The sequence below is a fragment of the Anomaloglossus baeobatrachus genome, chromosome 6 (assembly GCF_048569485.1).
Source record: "Anomaloglossus baeobatrachus isolate aAnoBae1 chromosome 6, aAnoBae1.hap1, whole genome shotgun sequence".
In the NCBI taxonomy this organism is placed as follows: Eukaryota; Metazoa; Chordata; class Amphibia; order Anura; family Aromobatidae; genus Anomaloglossus; species Anomaloglossus baeobatrachus.
The window spans coordinates 209,724,142-209,742,115 of NC_134358.1; positions in this window are offsets into that span (position 1 = coordinate 209,724,142).

The following is a 17,974-nucleotide window of genomic DNA, read 5'->3' on the forward strand; positions in this document are numbered from 1 at the left end:
GAACCCATCAAGTAAACTGTCCTCAGGTGACCTTATTAAACTCAGTTACCTCACCTAAGGTGAAACATTTTTTATGGGTGAACATCGTGGGACATCGCTATGGATTACAGCAATCTTTTTATTTTAAATACATTTTTAATAAATTGGCGAACAAGGGCTGTAGTTCTGTGGTGTTTGTTCAAATAATTTTTTAAAAAACTGTATATATTTCTATTGGACTAGCAATGGGGGTGTCTGATAGATGCCCAGCCATTACTAATACCAGGGATTGATGCCAGCTTGCAATTCACAGTTGGCATCAACCTCAAATATTACCAAGTTTGCCACTGCACCAGGCAATGAGAAGAGCCGAATAGAAGGCCAGAGTTGCAGTATCTAATAGATGCGCCACCTCTGGGGCGATTTCGGATTGCAATTTTTAGGCTGGTATGGGCCACATAACCATGGCCCTTCCCACCCTAAATTTATTAGCCCCCAGTTGTCTGCTGTCTCTAGGCTGGTTTTGACAAATGGGGGGTACCATATGCAGTTTTATTAAATTATTTGTTCAAATAATTTTAACAATCAGCATGTGATCCCTGCAGCCTGCAGCTACTGCTGTAACAGTGCTGGTTATGTAAATTGGGGGGAACCCCACTTCATTTTCTAAAATTAGTTATTAATTCTGCTAAATAGCTGGACAAGCTATCCAGCTATCTCTCTAGTGATCTACTGTATCTATATCTATACATCTGTTCTATGTATTCTATCTATATATTCCATCTATTCCATATATTCAATCTATGTAGCATTTTTCTAGCTTTCATATCTGTTACATATAAAAAAATCATTAATTTCTATTACATGCATTTTTTTCCGCTACTGGTCACACTGATGCCATCCGTGTGCTGTCCGTATTTGACCTGTGCTGCCAACAAAAAATGGACTTGTCTCCGTGTGGAGCACCCTGACACACAGGTGTTTCACAGGAACACAAAGGCCAGGTGAAAACAAGTAGGTGGGAAGATCTCTATTGACATTAATTAGTATTAGTGTGGACATGTGAAAACGGACACCACAAGCACCAGAGACATGGAAGTGTGAAGGAGGCCTAAGAAAGTGGACTTGTGTTTATTTATTCACCCACAGTATTATAGCAGTGTTTCATCTCCAAATACGATGCTGTGTGTTCATGAAGCTAAACACTTCTTGCTGGCATGTGACCTTAAATATGCAAATCTCATAAATTTGTCATAATTCAGCAGTCTGCAGCTACTTAGAGTGTCTTCAGTCTTTTGATCCAAGCCTAGATAACCCCTTTTAGCTATTATAGATGTTACAGTATATCACAAAAATGAGTACACACCTCACATGTTTGTACAAATTTTATTATATGTTATCATGGAAAAACACTAAAGATATCCCACTTTGATACAGCGCAAAGTAGTCAGTATATAGCTTTCATAAATTTGGCATGCCCTCTAAATAACTCAACACACAGTCATTAATGTCTAAACCACTGGCAACAAACGTGAGCACCCCCTAAGTGAAAATGGTCACCATTATTTTCCAACACTGGTTTAACTCTTTTGGGCATACAGTTCACTAGAGCTTCACAGGTTGCTAGTGGAATCCTCTTCCACTCCTCCATGACGACATAATGGAGCCGGTGGATGTTAGAGACCTTGTGCTCCTCCACTTTTCATTTGAGGATGCCTCATAGATGCTCAATATGGTCTGAAAACATACATGACCATTCCAGCAACCTTACACACTCAGTTTCTTGAGCAAGGCAGTGGTCATCTTGAAAGTATGCTTGTGTTAGTTATCATGTTGGAATACTGTCCTGTGGCCTAGTTTCCAAAGGAAGGGGATCATGCTCTACTTCAGTATGTCACAATGCATGTTGGCATTCATGGTTCCCTCAGTGAATTGTAGCTCTGTACATCCTGCCCAACACCATGACATTTCCACAACCATGCTTGACTGTAGCTAGGACACACTTCTCTTTGTACTTTTTATCTGCTTGCCGCCACACAAGCTTGACACCATCTGAACCAAATAAGTTTATCTTAGTTTCATCAGACCACAGAACATGGTTAAAGTTATACGTATCCTTAAGGTACCGTCACACTTAGCGATGCTCCAGCGATCCCACCAGCGATCTGACCTGGCAGGGATCGCTGGAGCGTCACAATATGGTCGCTGGTGAGCTGTCAATCAGGCAGATCTCCACAGCGATCAGAGATCAGCTACCAGTGACCTGTGTAACGATGCTGTGCTTGCTAACCATAGTACACATTGGGTTACTAAGCAAAGTGCTTTACTTATAGTTACCCAATGTGTACCTTGCTACGTGTGTGCAGGTGCACCGCCCCGCGCTCGGCCGCAGCCGAGCCGCTCGGATCCGGGCTCATTGGTGGGTGGCTCGAGCGCCTCTGGACCTGGGGTCACGTCGCTCTGGAAGGGGGATGCTGGCGCTTTCAGTGGGGGGTTAGGTATGTGCACGGCCGGAGCCGCACTTGAGTTCGTGACGTCACCCACGGGATGTGGTAAAGGTGTAGACACCACCGCTGCAGTTGCGGGGCACCTGGGGAGAGATGGTTATGCAGCAAGATGTTAACCCCTCCGTGGGCAGAGATGATGGCCCCTGGGACCCGTTGGGATGGCTGGGTGGTGCAGGGCGATGTGCGCGGCCGGAGGGCACTGTCGTACTCACTGTTATTGACATACATGAGTCACTGGTAAACCAAGTTGATGGTGGTCGATGCCCGCAGCCGGCTGCGGTCGGGTCCCCTACCCGGATGGTGGTCTCTGCCTTTCTCCTGCACTGTGTTGTGTAGATGTAGACTGCCTGCGCTTCAGCGACGGGAGTCCACTTCCCGGCTGTGTATATGTCGGGAGAGCCCGTTTTCCCACAGAAGCTGGCCCGTGGGATCTCTCTGCCTGTGCGGTGGCTGTCTATCCCCCTCGGTGGGCTGTTGTCTTCAGTCGGGACTTGGGTGGGAAAGGACCTACAGTCCAGACCGCAATCAGTGAATTAACTCACTCCAGTGGTTTCTGGACCTCGTTTCAGGGTCTGAGTACCCCCCTGTGTGCTCCGGTTTCCGAGTCGGTTCCCCGGGTTGGTACCTGCGGGCCACTACCCTGTCCCGGTCCACCACGGTTCCACCGAGCCGTCTTCCCGGCTCCTGCAGGCAGAGGCCTCCGCTTGCCTCCTAGCCAAGGTGTTCGGGCTACGAACCTCACACCTGTCAGTCCGTCACAGGCCTGTCCCACAGGCCTGACCTCCTCCACTGAACTCTCCAACTCAACTTCTCACAACTGAACTGACTACTCAACTCCGCTCTACCGCTGAATTTCTTGCCTCAGGCCCTCTGAACTCCTCAGTGGGTGTGGCCAACTGCCTGGCACCGCCCCTGGTGTGTCCATCAAGCACTGAGGGAGGTGACTAGGGTTTTTGTGGTTGGCTGATGACTCCTTATTGGGGGACAGGTATAATGCGGGGGTCTACCTGTGACTACCTGGCTAGTCCAGGGCGTCACACAGGGAGCAGGGAGCTGGCTTCTAGAAGCTGAGGACGCTGGTAAACAAGGTAAATATCGGGTAACCAAGCAAAGTGCTTTGCTTGGTTACCCGATGTGTACCTTGGTTACCAGCGTCCGCAGAAGCCGGCTCCCTGCACATTCAGATCGTTGCTCTCTCTCTGTCAAATACAGCGATGTGTGCTTCACAGCGGGAGAGCAACGACGAAAAATTGGTCCAGGACATTCAGCAACGACCGGCGACCTCACAGCAGGGGCCAGGTCGTTGCTGGATGTCACACACAGCGACATCGCTAGCAAGATTGCTGTTGCGTCACAAAAAAGGTGACTCAGCAGCGATGTCGCTAGCGATGTCGCTTAGTGAGACGTGGCCTTTAGTCTTCTTGCCTTTAGCAAACTGTTTGCAGGTTTATAAGAGGGTGGTAGGCTTATTCCTGCCCCTGAAAACACCAATCATATAGCTCATGTGTGAATTGTGCCTTGCATCTTTGTGTAAAATGCATTATTGTGAACTGTAATGTGTTTTTATAGGTATAATGTAATGTAAAGTAATGTGTTTGCATACTGTTGTAGTATAAGATGCATAGAAATGTTATGTAGCATATAAGACATGGAACTGTATTGCAGCATATTTATAGATAGGAAGTTCTGCCGTGCAACAAGATGAGGGGTAAGGGCAAAAATAATTAAGTGTAGGACTAGCCCACAATGGATGGGGTTAGTTCTGAGGGCAAGAGACTGGTTTCAGTTTAACAGTTCAGACACAGAGAAGAGCCTTCCCACATGGAACCTTCTTTAACAACTGCAAGCAGGAGTTCTTTGTTGGAACTATAGTGCACCAACTACCCCATCTCCTCTGAAGATGTTATGCTTTCGTTGTGAAGTATCTGAAGTCTCCGACACACATCCGTGAAAAACAGGCACGTGTGTTACGTTACGTTTTTCGGGTCCGTTTTCCGTTTTTATGGTACGTGTGGCATCTGAGTGTATTGCGTATGCTAGCCGTGTGTGCGTGTTGAATGTCCGTGTGTGCGTGAGATACGTAAGTGACATGTCCATGTGTTGCCCATGTGAAATGTTCCGTGTGTGATGCACAATGACGTTGATACATGCTGGCTGACAGCAGACAGCAAAGCGCAATGAGTATGAACTCAGGTGAACTTCCCCTGACTTCATTGTCATACTGCGGGTCTGTCTGTGTCGCGTACTGATTACCGGTCACCCGTGAAGGACTCACCGGTAACCGCTAATCCCCTGAGTGACTGAAGTGAGCAGCGCGATTAGCGCTGCCATCACTCAGGTTACAGGCAGCTACCTGGATCCTCCACTCATGACTGCAACTCACCTGTGACTTCATCGCTGTCACTCGGGCGACTTGCTGTCAAAGTTGGAGGATCCAGCGGTGGCCGTGAGTAACCTAAGTGACATCATCGCTGATCGCGCTTCTCACCTCAGTTGCTGTGTGGAGCTGAGAGGAGCAGCGGTGTTCTTCTGAAGCTCTTGTCATCTGCATGTTGCAGAGCTGGAAGCGACGTGGGACCTCCGTGGATTACGCCGGACATGGATGGCTTTTTTGGGCTTAATAAAGTGGTGAACGAGGGTATTTTTTAGTGTTTATTATTCCAAATAAAGGATTTCTTTGGGTGTATTTGTTTATTTACTGTAACTTACAGATTAATCATGGAAGGTATCTCGGGGAGACGCCTGACATGATTAATCTTGGACTTAGTGGCAGCTATGGGCTGCTGCCATTAACTCCTTATTACCCCGATTGCCAACGCACCAGGGCAAATCAGGAAGAGCCAGGTAGAATCCCAGAACTGTCGCATCTAATGGATGCGGCCATTCTGGGCGGCTGCTGGCTGATATTGTTAGGCTGGAGGGCTCCCCATAATGTGGGACTCTCCATCCTGAGAATGCCAGCCTTCAGGCGTTTTACTTTACCCTGGCTGGTATCTAAATGAGGGGAACCGCACATTGTTTATTTAAATTAATTATTCATTTATTTTACTGCTCGATATTGACACGCCCAACGGCGGCTGTGATTGGTTGCAGTGAGACAGCTGTCACTAAGCGTGGGGGCATGTCTCACTGCAACCAATCATAGGCGCCAGTGGGCGGGGAAAGCAGGGAATATGAGATTGATTAATGAGCGGCCAGCTTTTTCAAAATAGCAAAAGCCGCCGGAGTTTTTTTAACAGCTGTGCAGCGCCGCGCCGATGATCGGGGAACGGTGAGTATGAGAGAGGGGGGAGACTGACTGACAGACTGAGAGAGGGACAGACAAGACAGAGAGACCGACCGACGGACTGAGGGAGATTGACTGACATACACAGATTAAGAAAAAATGACCGACATCACTAGAAAAAAAGCACAAAACGTACACGGAGCATACGGAGATGCATCCGTGTCACGTACGTGTGCTCACGGACTCATAGACTTCCATTGGGTCCGTGTGTGCGTGTTCCGCGCAGAAAACGGACATGCTTCCGTGCAAAACGGATACAGATACGTCTCACGGACATGGACACATAGACCGTATGGAATAACGCACGTGTGACCTCAAACATAGCATAACATTGGTGCATGCACGTTTGTCCATGTCGCCGGTATATACGGAAACAGACCAAACACGCACGTGTTTCACGAAAGTGTGTTTGAGGCCTGAGGGTGTGCTGTTCGATCCCCGGCATACGTTGATGTCCCCTTGGAGTTACTCCTGTGAAAGGGATGAAGAAGAGAAGTCATTGTGGGAAGGGACAATCACAGACTCTGTTTCTGTGTATCTGAAGCCAGATAAAGAAACCGTGCTTATGTTTTGTGCCCATTAGTTTACGTCTAAAGTTATGTTGGAAGAAATCTGCAAGTTGTTCAATAAAAGACAGTTGTTTAAAAATTCTTGGCTTCTGTTACTGTGTTCACTGTGGACTAACCCTGGTTCGTCAGAAGCAATGGTGACAAGCAGACTGCAAAAAGGTATGACCTGCACCACACAAGTCCATGTACCGAGCAGGACCACAATTCCACATTTTCTATAAAGGGCTGTGGTGCCCTAGGGTGGGAATCCCTTGCCGATGGCTACTGCTCTGATGTCGTTTGCAGTCTTTCTTATTTGCATCATCATTAGAAGAGGTTTCTTTCTGGGATAACAGCCAAGTAGACCAATTTGAAGCAGTGTGCAGTGTATGGTTTGAGCACTAAAAGGCTTATCCCCCACAACTTTAACCTCTGCAGCAATGCTGGCAGCACTTATATGTCTACTTTGAAAAGACAACCTCTAGTTATCACGCTGAGTAGGTGTAACAGCCGAATGTCAGTGTTGTAGGTAGATAGATACGGTGGTGCTATGGAGGACTCAGAGACGCAATGATGATAAATAACAGTTTGCTTTATGTGTTTCAATTAATATAAACAATCACAACTCCTTACAGCTTAGCTCCTTTCAAATTGCGTTTTTCTCTACGTCCACAGGTCCCGTCGGAGGATCCGTCCGAACCGCCCCTCCCCCACTCTGTCAAGCGTGTTCCGGATGCATGCGCCCGGCAGGGCCATTCACTGTTATGGAGCGCACTGCGTTAGCGTGTGCTCTGTTTTGTGCCATTTTGTGCACATATACGTTTCTGCAGACAGACACCCGAACGTAGGTGGTCTACGTTCGGGTGTCCGTCTGCAGAAACGTATATGTGCACAAAATGTCACAAAACAGAGCACACGCTAACGCAGTGCGCTCCATAACAGTGAATGGCCCTGCCGGGCGCATGCGTCCGGAACACGCTTTGCAGAGTGGGGGAGGGGCGGTTCGGACGGATGCTCCGACGGGACCTGTGGACGTAGAGAAAAACGCAATGTGAAAGGGGCCTTATAGGTCACAACAGCCAGAACAATACAGTTAACAATCTATGCAGCTCAGAGAACGTCAAGTACCATCCTGTAGAGAGAGTGAGGATCATATTCTCCGGCTATCTACTCCCTCCCTTAAATATTAATGGGGTTTACCCGGGATGTGCTACTATGGGTTGTGGTCTCTCCAAGAGTACAATCTTACAACCGCCACCCCCCTTATATTCACAATTTACATAGGGTACCCGGCCAATTCTTCCCTTAAGTCCCTCTGCAGAAAACACTTAACACTATATATGTATATATATATATATATATATATATATATTTACAGTTAGGTCCAGAAATATTTGGACAGTGACACAATTTTCGTGAGTTGGGCTCTGCATGCCACCACATTGGATTTGAAATGATACCTCTACAACAGAATTCAAGTGCAGATTGTAACGTTTAATTTGAAGGTTTGAACAAAAATATCTGATAGAAATTGTAGGAATTGTACACATTTCTTTACAAACACTCCACATTTTAGGAGGTCAAAAGTAATTGGACAAATAAACCAAACCCAAACAAAATATTTTTATTTTCAATATTTTGTTGCGAATCCTTTGGAGGCAATCACTGCCTTAAGTCTGGAACCCATGGACATCACCAAATGCTGGGTTTCCTCCTTCTTAATGCTTTGCCAGGCCTTTACAGCCGCAGCCTTGAGGTCTTGCTTGTTTGTGGATCTTTCCGTCTTAAGTCTGGATTTGAGCAAGTAAAATGCATGCTCAATTGGGTTAAGATCTGGTGATTGACTTGGCCATTGCAGAATGTTCCACTTTTTTGCACTCATGAATTCCTGGGTAGCTTTGGCTGTATGCTTGGGGTCATTGTCCATCTGTACTATGAAGCGCCGTCCGATCAACTTTGCGGCATTTGGCTGAATCTGGGCTGAAAGTATATCCCGGTACACTTCAGAATTCATCCGGCTACTCTTGTCTGCTGTTATGTCATCAATAAACACAAGTGACCCAGTGCCATTGAAAGCCATGCATGCCCATGCCATCACGTTGCCTCCACCATGTTTTACAAAGGATGTGGTGTGCCTTGGATTATGTGCCATTCCCTTTCTTCTCCAAACTTTTTTCTTCCCATCATTCTGGTACAGGTTGATCTTTGTCTCATCTGTCCATAGAATACTTTTCCAGAACTGAGCTGGCTTCATGAGGTGTTTTTCAGCAAATTTAACTCTGGCCTGTCTATTTTTGGAATTGATGAATGGTTTGCATCTAGATGTGAACCCTTTGTATTTACTTTCATGGAGTCTTCTCTTTACTGTTGACTTAGAGACAGATACACCTACTTCACTGAGAGTGTTCTGGACTTCAGTTGATGTTGTGAACGGGTTCTTCTTCATCAAAGAAAGTATGCGGCGATCATCCACCACTTCTGTCATCCGTGGACGCCCAGGCATTTTTTAGTTCCCAAGCTCACCAGTCAATTCCATTTTTCTCAGAATGTACCCGACTGTTGATTTTGCTACTCCAAGCATGTCTGCTATCTCTTTGATGGATTTTTTCTTTTTTTTCAGCCTCAGGATGTTCTGCTTCACCTCAATTGAGAGTTCCTTAGACCGCATGTTGTCTGGTCACAGCAACAGCTTCCAAATGCAAAACCACACACCTGTAATCAACCCCAGACCTTTTAACTACTTAATTGATTACAGGTTACCGAGGGAGACGCCTTCAGAGTTAATTGCAGCCCTTAGAGTCACTTGTCCAATTACTTTTGGTCCCTTGAAAAAGAGAAGGCTATGCATTACAGAGCTATGATTCCTAAACCCTTTCTCCGATTTGGATGTGAAAACTCTCATATTGCAGCTGGGAGTGTGCACTTTCAGCCCATATTATATATATAATTGTATTTCTGAACATGTTTTTGTAAACAGCTAAAATAACAAAACTTGTGTCACTGTCCAAATATTTCTGGACCTAACTGTATATATATATATTTATTTATTTATATATATACTGTGTATATATATTCATACTTTTATGTAATCACTTTATCTTTCACTGCCTCCGGGCAGTGGGAGGAACCAGAAAGAAAATAATTTTAGTCCTCTGCCGTGAGTAAAACACAGTTTCACTTCATATACTTTCTGGATTAATGCAAAATGTCTTCATTTAGCACAGTCCTTTCTCTTTAAACAACTCTTTAACAGTAGTCTTTATTTATAAGGAGTCTTTGCTCTAAATAACTGTCCCTATCTAACTATTAACACACATTAATGCTTAATTAATTAACACACATTAATTGCTTGGACCTGTCCCGCCCACAGCCATGACTCAGTCATGGGTACGGGATTGAAATAGACCAGGTGAGTGCTGCTAAGAGCAGTTCTACTATTCATATGTGAGGCCGTATGGCACATTTTATAAAAATATTTTAGTGTAGGACTGCTTCAAATGAGATTTGCCGTGACGTGGCGAAGCAGCTCAAAAAATTGCAATTTTTTGCCAAAAATCTCAAAAAATTTTTTTATAATAAGTACAGTTTGGAATGTTTAGTGCTGTAGTGCACATTTGGTGCTGGCTTTTTGTTTTTTCTTCATTGAATTGGTCGGTGGTTGACCTCCACCTTGCTATGCACCCCAATTTGGGATGTATTCCATCTGTCTGGATTTTGGCGGTTGGTGACTGTTCACATTAAGTCATCAGGCTTTGTCCACAGGCTATTTACTTCATGCAGTATTTGCTTGGACCTGTCCCGCCCACAGCCATGACTCAGTCATGGGTACGGGATTGAAATAGACCAGGTGAGTGCTGCTAAGAGCAGTTCTACTATTCATATGTGAGGCCGTATGGCACATTTTATAAACATATTTTAGTGTAGGACTGCTTCAAATGAGATTTGCCGTGACGTGGCGAAGCAGCTCAAGAAATTGCAATTTTTTGCCAAAAATCTCAAAAAATTTTTTTATAATAAGTACAGTTTGGAATGTTTAGTGCTGTAGTGCACATTTGGTGCTGGCTTTTTGTTTTTTCTTCATTGAATTGGTCGGTGGTTGACCTCCACCTTGCTATGCACCCCAATTTGGGATGTATTCCATCTGTCTGGATTTTGGCGGTTGGTGACTGTTCACATTAAGTCATCAGGCTTTGTCCACAGGCTATTTACTTCATGCAGCATTTGCTTGGACCTGTCCCGCCCACAGCCATGACTCAGTCATGGGTACGGGATTGAAATAGACCAGGTGAGTGCTGCTAAGAGCAGTTCTACTATTCATATGTGAGGCCGTATGGCACATTTTATAAAAATATTTTAGTGTAGGACTGCTTCAAATGAGATTTGCCGTGACGTGGCGAAGCAGCTCAAGAAATTGCAATTTTTTGCCAAAAATCTCAAAAAATTTTTTTATAATAAGTACAGTTTGGAATGTTTAGTGCTGTAGTGCACATTTGGTGCTGGCTTTTTGTTTTTTCTTTATTAACACACATTGACCGGTCTCTCAATAGTTATAACTCACGGACTTCTTTCGATGTATTTTGCCACACAGACACAGCACTCAGGGTTAATTCGCAGGAGGCCAGTCTGTTATCCCAAGATGGCAGAGCTCTCTTTGGAGGCCAGTCTGTTATCCCAAGATGGTGGATCTCTCTTTGGAGGCCAGTCTGTTATCCCAAGATGGCGGATCTCTCTTTGGAGGCCAGTCTGTTATCCCAAGATGGCGGATCTCTCTTTGGAGGCCAGTCTGTTATCCCAAGATGGTGGATCTCTCTTTCTCCTCGCAATATTCACTCTACTTCTTCTTTATTTAAACCACTAGTTAAACACTTCATTCCGTAGTTCAGCATCTCCTTCATGATGGAGCTCTAAAAAATCCTACTGTGGAGACAGATCAGTAGTTATTCCCTTTTCTCAAAAGAAAGCAACCGAGCCCACAGGACCACACTCTCCTCTCCTTAACAGCTCCAGAGCACGCACGCTTTTTTTTCGCCCAACTGCCACACTATTTTAAAAATCAACTGTGCCCAGTCATGCTCTACAGTGACACCCGGTGGCCATTCAAATCATAGCACAGATATACTCCACTATATATATGTCTTTCACCCTGTTACATGGGTGCGCTGGCAAGGCCTGTTCGAAGTGGAACCTGTCTTTTTAAACCTCTGTATGGTCTTGGCCAACTTGCTGGCAATATTCTTATAGGCTAGACTATCTTTATGTAGAGCAAACATTTTTTTTTCATATCCTTAGAGAATTATTTGTCACTAGAAGGTGGCCCGATTCTACGCATCGGGTATTCTAGAATTTACGTATTGTGTAGTTAATGTATGATTTTTGATATATATATATATAAATATATATATATATATAGATGTTGTTGTGTGTAGTTAGCAAGTGTTTGTGTAGGGGCTGTACATGTTCTGGGTGTTGTCTGGGTGTGGCGGGGGGTGAGAGCAGTGTTGTTTGTGTGTTGCGTTGTTTGTAGAGCGCTGTGTGTTTGTATTATTGTGTATGTGTGTTGCGCGGTTTGTGTGGGTGTGTGTGTGTGTTGCGCGGTTTGTGTGGGTGTGGGGTGTGTGTGTGTGTTTTGGGGGGAGGTATGTTTTGTGCAATGTGTGTGTTGCGCGGTATGTGCGTATATTTGTGTGTGCCGCGGTGTTTGTGTGTTGGGTGTTGTGTGTGTGTGCGGCGTTGTGTGTGTGGGTGTCTGTGTAGGGCAGTGTTTGTGGTTCCCAGTGTGTGTGTGGTGTGTTGTGCAGTGCGTGTGTGGCAGTGTGTGTGTGTTTTGGGGGGAGATGTGCTCCATCCCCCATGCTGCGCACCCCCCATCATGCTCCATCCCCCATGCTACGCACCCCCCATCGTGCTCCATCCCCACTCCCCATTGTGCTCCATCCCCCATGCTGCGCATTCCCCCTTGTGCTCCATCCCCCATGCTGCACATTCCCCATCGTGCTCCATCCCCCATGCTGCGCATTCCCCATCGTGCTCCATCCCCCATGCTGCACACCCCCCATCATGCTCTATCCCCCATGCTGCGCACTCTCCATCGTGCTCCATCCCCATGCTGTGCACTCCCCATCGTGCTCCATCCCCCATACTGTGCACCCCCCATCGTGCTCCATCCCCCATGCTGCGCACTCCCCATCGTGCTCCATCCCCCATGCTGCGCACTCCCCATCGTGCTCCATCCCCCATGCTGCGCACTCCCCATCGTGCTCCATCCCCCATGCTGCGCACCCCCCATCGTGCTCCATCCCCCATGCTGCGCACTCTCCATCGTGCTCCATCCCCCATGCTGCGCACTGCCCATTGTGCTCCATCCCCCATGCTGCGCACCCCCCCATCGTGCTCCATCCCCCATGCTGCGCACTCCCCATCGTGCTCCATCCCCTATGCTGCGCACTCTCCATCGTGCTCCATCCCCCATGCTGCGCACTCCCCATCGTGGTCCATCCCCCATGCTGCGCACCCCCCATCGTGCTCCATCCCCCATGCTGTGCACTCCCATCGTGCTCAAAAGTCACACATCAGACATTAAACACGCACACATCTGATCGCATACACTCACACACACACCCCACTTCTCCCTGTGCCCACCGGTGGCCAGTCCCAGCAGCTGTGCTGCACGCCATGCTCCTCTGCCGACACTCAAAGATCCGATCGCATACACTCACACACACACATCCGATCGCATACACTCACACACACACACACATCCGATCGCATACACTCACACACACACATCCGATCGCATACACTCACACACACACACAGATCCGATTGCATACACTCACACACATCCGATCGCATACACGCGCTGACACAATCACAACATCCGGAGATACCACATGCTTCCGGCCATGTGATCCTCCAGCAGGTCCTGGAAGATCACTACATAGTATCGCCGCCGAGAAGCAAGCGATATCACGGGATGTTGTGAGTATGTGGATGTGTGTGTGCACGCGCGCGCGCCTGCAGGACCTTGATGCGCTCACCTCGTGTGAGGGGCGGAGCCTGGGCGATCTGCCAATCCGTGTGGGGGGCGGAGCCTGGGCGAGGAGAGCGGCCAATCCGTGCGGGGGGAGGAGCCGAGGCGAGCAGCCAATCCGTGAGGGGGGCGGGGCCATGGCGAATTAGTGAAGCCGAGCGGCCAATCCGTGCGGGGGGGCGGGGCCATGGCGAATCCGTGAAGCCGAGCAGCCAATCCATGCGGGGGGGCGGGGCCATGGCGAGCCCAGCGGCCAATCCGCTGTTTGTCACCGTAAGGACATGGCCAATCCGTGTGAGGGGGGGCAGACCCGAGGCGAGGCGAGCGGCCAATCCGTGCGGGGGGGAGGAGCCGAGGCGAGGCGAGCGGCCAATCCGTGCAGGGGGGTGGGGCCATGGCGAGGCCAGCAGCCAATCTGCTGTTTGTCACCGTAAGGACATGTCCCGGGACACAATTTTGGAGCAAGACAGACAGACAGACAGACAGACAGAATAAGGCAATTATATAGATAGATAAGGTGCCATATTAAACCTCCACTGACCAGTATGAGAGGTTGTGAGAGCAATAACACCAAATTTACCACCCCTGCTCCTCAGTCACATCTGAGACCCTGTAACACTAATGAGTCACTTGACAGCAGGGAGGGAGAATGGCTAAATGGGCAAAATTTGGTCATTTTCACCTGGGGTGTACTTAAGTTTGTTGTCAGTGGCTTAGACATTAACAGCTGTGTGTTGAGTTATTTAGAAGGCACACCAAATGTAAAAGGTATACAAGCTGCACAATGAAAACTTTACATTGTATCAGTGTCATATATATCTTCAGTGTTGTCCCATGAAAAGATATAACAAAAAATTTAAAAAAATGTAAGAGGTGTACTGAATTTTGTGATATACTGTAACTATTTGTAGTCTATTCTATAATATGCTTTATTCTCCATGGTTCAAGTGATATCCAAATGTTTGATGACTATAAATCAGCTGTCCGTATATTGACTTTTCCTTTTTTTTACTATGTTATAACAACTCTTTCTATGAAAGTGGCCATCAGCACTGTCTGCATGATGCGATTGAAACATCAAAGGAGACCGGTTGTCATCACCACGCTTTTTTACCACTCAGAAGACGAAATTAAATCATCCGATTCTTTATTGAAGGAGCTAATACAAGTCAACGCGTTTCTGGGGTCACAGCCCACTTCTTCAGGACAACATAGCAGGATAAGGATATCCTTGAATCTCCAATCCTGCAGCTATCTCCACCATTACATGCTGGTCTAGGTGTTGTGAACGTTTCACAACTCCTATAGGTGAGTACATTTGTCACCATCTCTCACCTTGTCTACCTGGTAAGACCCTATTGTGCCTTTTCCTCCACAGGCTCTTTATTTTATGCATGATGCGATTGGATGGAATGTACCAGACACTTTTTCCCCAGAGGAAGGGGAGAATTAATATCACAGTTGCTATTGTTGATCCTAGAGTTATAATGTTGGACAGGGTTGAGAAATCCGTCCCTCTAGCTGTTCCAATCTGGCCTATGGAACAAAACAGCTGAAGGGCTGAAGACAGTAGACTAAGGGCCGCACCATGCCCTCCCCCACGGTGAGTCATGATATCCCCGATATCTACATCCTTAGGATGCAGATTGCAGTAAATACAATAGTAGAGGACAGTGCCGTTGGCTTAATTTTCCACCAATCAGCATGTGGGACAGCAGATGCGATGTGCAGATTGACAATGTACCACATCAGAGTGCCAGAGGAATGAGACCCATGTGAGTATATAGTTGGTTATGTGATGGCACATGCTGTATTTACGAGGCTATGTGGGGGCTCAAACTGTCTATAGGGGGCGGTGTGTGGGTTGAAATGGTTTACAAGGGTTGTGTGATGGCTTATGCTCTATATAGAATGCTATGTGGGGTTGGAGATCACAGTTCAAGCTTCTGACTGTATCATGTTAATCTATCAGCTCATTTAGTAGAATATAGAAGGAAGGATAACTGTTACCACAGCAGACAAAGATGGTACTGGCTCTAGATCATAATGTGACACTGTGCTGATGGGATTAGTAACAGAGTATACAATAGAAAGAAGAAAAATGAAATCTGAAATTTAAGTTGCAGCAAAAAAATACCCCAGGAGTGCTTTTTCAATAAATTTAATTGTGAATATATTAATGTTAAACATGAATAGGAGAACTGTAGATGCAAAGCTTACTAGCCTATTTACTACCATTCTCTATATTTCAATGGATAGAGCCATGCCATTGTGTGGTCTATGTAGTCTTTATTCACTCACTTAGATTGGACATCACGCAGATGTGAATATAAACCTGTCAAGTCTGAAAACACAGAGAAATATTGCCACATTCTTCTCATAGCCCATTTATTCAGTTACCATAGCACAGCTATTGAGATTTCATAATTTTCTGTTCTATACCATGATGGATTTTCTCTATGTGAATAATAGTCTTCTCAGCCTTCTAGATTTCTTTATCTTTCTAGGAAGTACAAAATGATGTTTATTTGACTTGTTGGTTGAGCAATATGTTCTGGTCAGTCTAAAAGAAACCTCCAATCTTATGACTACATAATTGTCCTTGGGATTATTATTTTTGTCATACTGGGCTTCTTCCAGTCCCACCAAAATTTAACGACTTATGTCAAAAGATGTAATAGACATGTTTTGTTGTAGATAGCTGTACTACACAATGTTCCTCTGTGTAGGTAGTTGTATTACAAAATAGTAATTTGATCTCCATGATAGCAATATTCAATATATCTTGACAAGTTGCGCATGTGCAGTTGATATATCCACCACGTGAACATTGCAGAGACGTATACTCTGTCGAGCTTCACCATTGTACTAAACGTGCACCTAAAGGAGGTACAGTACTGTGGTATACTGCATAGTGTCACAATTCTTTATAACAAGAGAAGTCACAGACAGTAGAAAATTAGAGAAAGTGCTAATAAAATAGCTGCTATAACTCTGTATAGAAGTTATAAGAGTAAAAGATACAGAAGCTTAACTGGCTGATAAAGCGAATCTAAGATAGCAAAGTTTTTATTTTTTAATAAAGATTTTCAAATTGATTGAAGGTGAATCAAATCCACCTTGAATATCACCTAAAATTGCATTCAGCAGAATCCTAATTTTTTTTTCACAATTCTGGGTTCCAAAAGGATGGCAGGTTATTAAGAAAGAGTTTGAAAAAATGAATACTTACTGCACGTCATGACTAGGAATGAGCATACCTGTGGATTTGGGGGTTCGCCGGATTCCACCGGTCTTCAGTTTCAATTTCGGTCCCTGAACTTTACCTAGACTCGAACACGGACCCAAAACCCCACAATAAATCAATGGGGACCGGAATTTAAGTCGCAATCTACAGGGAATGGGTGAGGATACAGTAGGTAAGAGTAGAGCTGGTAATGCAGCCATATTGTAGACTGAGGATTATTGCAGGTTGTAGGCTTTTCAACTGTTATAGATGAATTAGTATCTGCGTCATGGGTTTTTGTATTTCTCTAGATCTAGATGAATCCAATTGACTTGTGCCTTCTTTCAATCTTAAAACCCCCCCACAGAATGACAGTAGTCGTCCTATCCTTACCAACGTCATATCACAATTCGTAAGCACTACAGGATGCAGGAGACACCATGATAAAGGTGGGGGCAGCATAGGTGCAAAATACTGATGAAACAACCACTCGCAAACCTAGGGAAACCACATAGTGAGTATTAATAAAATATAACCTTTAACCTCTTCAGAACACATGACATACTGGGTACATCATGGATTGTGTGAGGTTAATCTGGTGATCCGCGCACATATCAGCTTATTTCAACAGCTGACATGTGTGTGTGTGCCAGGCGCAAGTGGAATCGTGTTCCATCCACACCTATTATCCCCTTACATCTTGCTGTCAAACTCTGACAGCAAGCTGTATTAGCGTGCTGCCATAAGGATAATTTACCCACCCCCATCGGAAGTCAGATGATGTGATCACGTCACTTCTGGTGGTTGCCATGGTAGCAATAGAAGAGCGATCAAACTGCTGATCATTATTGTCCCCTAGGAAACCTATTAAAATAAAAAAAGTTGAAAAAAAGTTTTAAAAAATAAAAAAAACTTTCAAGTTCAACTCACCCCCCCATTAGGCTCATTGAAAATTAAAGGGTTGAAAAAATAAAAAATATACACATATACAAATATATCATATCGCCGCTTTCAGAAATGCCCGATCTTTCAAAATATAAAATCAATTAATCTGATCAATAAACGGGGTAGCAGTAAAAGAATTCCAAACGCCAAAATTACGTTTTTTGGTTGCTGCAAATTTTACGCAAAATGCAATAACCGGCAATCAAAACGTTGCATCTGCGTAAAAATGCTACCATAAAAATGTCAGCTCGAGACACAAAAATAAGCCATCATTGAGCCATAGATCCCAAAAAATGAGAATGCTACGATATTTGGAAAATGGTGCAAAAAGTGCACCCCTTTTTTTTACAAACTTGTGAATTGTTTTTAACCCCTTAGATAAAAGTAAACCTATACATCTTTGGTATCTACAAACTCGTACCGACCTGGGACATCACACCAATACATCAGTTT